Raw genomic sequence first — 5,320 nt, 5'->3', positions numbered from 1 at the left:
GCACTGGGTCAGCTGGCCAATCAGAGCAGACTGCGCTTGTCAAAGGAGGGGGCTTTGTTGAAAACGACGTGTTTGAGAGAGGCAGGGCATAGAGGACCTACAATAATGTACAGTATTTGAAAAATAATGTGTTTTTTGAACATTAAAGCATGTCAACATATTCTGTTACACCAAATACACAAAATAATGATCTTTAAAATAGCATCATATGACCCCTTTAAGAAAAATCCATGTGGTCTGAACTGGCAAAGATGTGCTTAAGTCAGTCCAAGTTCAGTACATGAAAATCTATGCCAGTATTCATGTTTGCAAAGTGGTGAAATCATGTAAACAAGGGTTGCCTTCTGAAACTGGTGTAAATAACCCAACAGGTGCAACACAGGTTTGGTGTTTTAGAGCAAAATATTTAACCATTGCACAATGTTTTCTCTCTTAGTTAGTTAGTTCCAGTCTTCAAATCTGATTGGCAGGGCGGTGTTGCGAAAGTGGAATTTTCACTGTTTGTATCATTCAGTTTGCCTGGGGTTGTGAATTCCAGACCAGTCCAATATTTAAATCCAGTCTGTTCCGGACCTGCTATCAGTCTGCTGTTTGGTGACACACAAAACAAATGGTCAAGGTCAAGATAATTTTTATGTATATAAAAGCTTGACATGAATGCTGATCAAGGTGCTTCCCAGTAAACGATAACAAGATAACAAATGCTTTGTCTTCTGTTGGAACTACAGTATTTTTATTGGTGAAAGAAAAAAAATATGCATAAAGCAATTAACCTTGTGTTATTAACTTTTTTGCGATACTGTTCGAATAAATGAGAACTGCGATTTTAAGCATTCAAGCTTCACAACCCTTTGCTCTGAGTCCTGCATAATCTGTTTAGTCAAGCACACATGCATGGACTATATTATGAGGCTCAACATAAGCTGCCTATGCTGACAGTCCTCATCCCGTCATCCGAGCTATTCGGCACACACACACACACACACACACTGCTGATCACAGAGTCAGGATTTCCGTATTTTCTGTGCAGGACATAATTAAATGTTCTCAGATAAAGCAGCAATCTCCTTCATGGCCTCCCTGCACAAAAGCAGCAATAGCTAAGTTACTTGCATTCAATTTCGGATGCTGAAGCTTTTTCGTTGCCTCTGGTGTCCTCACATGTTTTCCACTGGTGTCACTGAGAGAGTCTTAGATCACTTTACTCAGTTTAATATCAGCCCACAGCAGAGTGTGAAGGAGTTGATTGAGTGAATGGCGCATTAGCGATTAATCAGAGTAATTTAAGCTGCTTTACATCCCTCACATAAGGAGGACAGCAGGCCTCCACAAGGACACATGCAGATATACAGGCATACTGTTTATATACAGTAAGTATTCTGTTATATTATATACACACATATGCATTATAGACTACAATTTTGCATATTACTTTTTTATCTTCAGATTTAACATGAATAGGGGCGACCGCCACTAACTGTATGCTACGTTGTCACAGGAACTATATCTCATTAAGCTTTTGAGAGAGAGAGAAGAACTCTAAAAAACAGTAACTTGTATATATACAGTAAGTATTCTGTTATATTATATACACACATATGCATTATAGACTACAATTTTGCATATTACTTTTTTATCTTCAGATTTAACATGAATAGGGGCGACCGCCACTAACTGTATGCTACGTTGTCACAGGAACTATAGCTCATTAAGCTTTTGAGAGAGAGAGAAGAACTCTAAAAAACAGTAACTTGTAAAAGTGTGGGCTTTATATTTAACAGGTAGATTTTAATTTAATACAGAATGTAGTTAACTGTAGATGAGTTATGAAATGATGAATATTTCGCAAAAACATTATTTAAACTTTTTGGAACACTTTTTATACAACATTTCACTACATTTTCATTTTAATTATTTTGTTTTTATTTTATTAAAATGCAGTTGTTATAGTTGCACTGCAAAAAAAAAAAATCTTAGTATTTTTGTGTTTTCTAGTATAAATATCTAAGCATTTTTAAATCAAGCTACACTTAATCATCAAAATTGTATTGGTTTTTGCTTAAAACAAGACAAAAATATCTGCCAATGGGGCGAGAAAAATAATCTTGTTTTCAATTTGAATCAAGATTATTTTTCTTACCCAATTGGCGGATATTTTTTCTTGCTTTAAGCAAAAACCAATACAATTTGGATGATTTTCAGAAAACAAAGTCATTTTGCTTACTAAGTAAATGTCTTGATTCAAGAATGTTTAGATATTTACACTAGAAAACCAGACAAAAATACAAAGAAAATCATATTTGCAGTGTAACCGGGAGGCAAACACCACTTAGCACACATTTGCCTCATATTATTATCTTTATGATTCATTTTATTTTAGTAACCAGGTTGTTTTCTCTGTTTTTATTGTATCGTCCACAAATTCAGGACTTGTATTGGCCACAAATGTAATATGTATCCCTGTCAAAACCCAAAATCCTCACTTACATTCTCTTCAATTAATGTGTGGCTTCCAAATCTTGTAAATAAAACTGTTTCTAATCTTTAACTAACATTCATATATATATCTCCCAGCACCTCACGCAAAAAGAAATCTGTATGGAAACAGAATGCACCGACTTCAATTATCCACCGCTTTCTTCTCTGATTGGTCAGTTAGTGCAGCAGACCGGTACAGCGCTGGCTCATTCTGTTCGCTGATTTGTTGAGTTTGGGGTGGGCGTGTGCAGCGCTCCCTCAGTCTGTTCTCTGATTGGTCGATAATGCGGTGGGCGGGGAGAGCGCTGTCAATATCGACATCCACAGCCAACGGAGAGACAATAGGGCAACAGCAGTCGCTCTGTCAGACGCAATGTGCACAAGAATCAATATTAGTACATCAACGCTTTAAGAAAATAACAGAGGGCAGCAGAAAAAATACTGCTCCTGATGTTCTAGTAATTAACACTGACCACTACGGAGTGACAGCGGGGGTTTGCGCATCATTTGTTCCTTAAAAGGTAGGAAACATTGTATTTAACATTAATATAATGTATAAAAAAAATCTGTATATTGATACGCAATGTCATTCTCATTTGGCACTGCATATCCAGGTAGAACTGCTATTTTACATTTAGTCATTTATCCAAATGAGGACAATAAAATATTAAAATGAATATCTGCATAAGCTACTGTTTAGATAATGCAGATATGCCGTATTTCCATACTAGGCTACCTTTCTTTACTTCTAAGGTTCATGTGCATTATATTTATTATAAGTGTTATAATAATGCATTGCTTTGTTTATGTTGTGTAGTAGATGTAAACAGGCAGCAGCATCCATTTTTTTCAGTCCTTTATTCTTATTATTGACATAAAGGTCTCAATGCAGCTGAGCCCATCACCTGGAAGCAATCCACTGAAGAACAATAGACACAATAGCCAAAACACATCTTGAGCTGCTGTTAGGCGGGTGTAACCCAGACTGAAAGCATGTCATTCAAGCAGGTTGACATGTCACAGTTTCATGCCTAAGAGAGATGTTTATATATTTATGCATGCTTGCTTTTTATTTTGCACACATGGATAGACATGCACATGGCACCCACATGCACGCTCACACCAACCCAAAAGTGTACATTCAGTGCACTCATTAAACTGAATGTCTTCACATTGCTTTCATTGTCTGGACAGGATTTTGCAGGACAGATGGCGGCATGTTTATATGCAAGCTTCATGAGTAATACTCCGATGTTTAGGGTTATACCAGGACAGGTGTAATGCTAATATATATGTGGCATAGACTAATGCAATTTTAGATTTGGCAGTTGAAATACACAATATCAACTTTTCATGAAAAACATTTTTAAAACAGGTTTTCGGCAGATGCCGATAAGTCAAAATGCCCAAAATACTCACATCTAATGACACGAGTCTGTCACGGTGTGTGTGTGTGTGTATACAGGACACAAAACCAACACAACCAGCAAACAGACCAGTGCTAACAGGGCTTATGGGGCTTTCTCGAAAGTCTCAAAGCTCAGCACTGTCACAGAACACAGTAGAGCGTGTTGGACTAGAAGACGAACAACAAAATGGTTTATAAGAAATCGAAGGTGCACAATATGGACCTGGGAAGATGCAGTAGGATGTGACTTCAAAGCAACTGATTTAAAAGGATTGTTCATCCAAAAATGAAAGTCCTGTCTTCGTCCCAGGGCCAATGGGTTGTGCTCCACAGAAGAAAGAAATGCGTACAGGTTTGGAATGATATGAGGATGACGGGAATTTCATTTTTGGGAGAACTATCCCTTTAGGATTGGAAAAATTACTAGTTGTCCAACATTCTCTGGACATTCCAGATATTCATTTCCTCTGTGCTGATTGGCGTTGTGATTAATGGTAGAGGGATTTGTGCTGCTAAACCATTGGACAGGCTTATATATCTGCCCTCCATACACTGCTTACTCCATAACTCCAATGGCAATTTCAATCTTGTTTTGAACCCCGTCTAGTTCTGTTTTCAGCTCAATGATGGCAAAAGGTTTTCTGAAAGTACAAAAAGTCCCAATACCATTTCAGTTTCCACTGGTGGTTTATCTGTCAATATCTTTGCAGGTTTCTCATGTTCTACTGTATGTTGGTGTGAAAGGGTAATGGCTTTTGTACTGCACAAATACAAACAGATTACTAGGGAGCGAACTACCCTTGTGAATAAGAAGTGTGCTTACTTGTATTGAATGTGTACTGTTAGTGTACTTCAATCTTAGCATATTATGAAACACTGGAAAATATAAAATACTGGACTTTCAGATCATATAATGAAATAAAAGGCCACTTAAACTACACTTCCATTTCTTAACACACTTAAGTACACTTTTAAAATTTAAATATTCAGCAGTACTCTTTAACCATATTTCATTGGCAATAGAAGTAATTATGAAACTACATAAAGATGTACTTAAGTGTGTCAAAAAAAGTGTACTTCTTGTATAATGGCATTCAGTATTCCCATACTAAATTTTATACTACAGTAACAAACATTATATATAATAGCTTATGTAAATTTGTAAATTATATAAGTAATTTTTGCTATTGTATAAATAACAAAGAGGAACTAGGTTTTTAACTAGTGCTGTCAAACGATTAATCGCAATTAATCGCATCCACAATAGAAGTTTTTGTTTACATAATATATGTGTGTGTACTGTGTATATTTATTATGTATATATAAATACACACACATGCATGTATATATTTAAGGAAAATATGTTTGTTTATATATAAAATATTTATATATAATATATAAATGATATACTGTATATATATATATATATATATA

The 5,320-nt window shown here is 35.8% G+C and overlaps 1 protein-coding gene across 1 annotated transcript in view; it reads left to right on the top strand.

Annotated features, from left to right (window-relative positions):
- Positions 1 to 2,838: 2,838 nt before the first annotated feature.
- LOC107654656 (serine/threonine-protein kinase SBK1-like) overlaps positions 2,839 to 5,320 on the top strand; it is a 13,464-nt gene continuing 10,982 nt past the window's right edge. Inside the window, exon 1 of the mRNA XM_016441837.1 lies at positions 2,839 to 2,999. The gene's annotated coding sequence lies outside the window, so the exon portion shown is untranslated. The remainder of the gene's footprint in view (positions 3,000 to 5,320) is intronic.

The sequence above is a fragment of the Sinocyclocheilus anshuiensis genome, unplaced genomic scaffold (assembly GCF_001515605.1).
Source record: "Sinocyclocheilus anshuiensis isolate Anshui unplaced genomic scaffold, SAMN03320099.WGS_v1.1 scaffold996, whole genome shotgun sequence".
NCBI classification, from domain to species: Eukaryota; Metazoa; Chordata; class Actinopteri; order Cypriniformes; family Cyprinidae; genus Sinocyclocheilus; species Sinocyclocheilus anshuiensis.
Note: the sequence above shows the minus strand (reverse complement) of the source record. Positions and strands in the feature narration are given on the sequence as shown.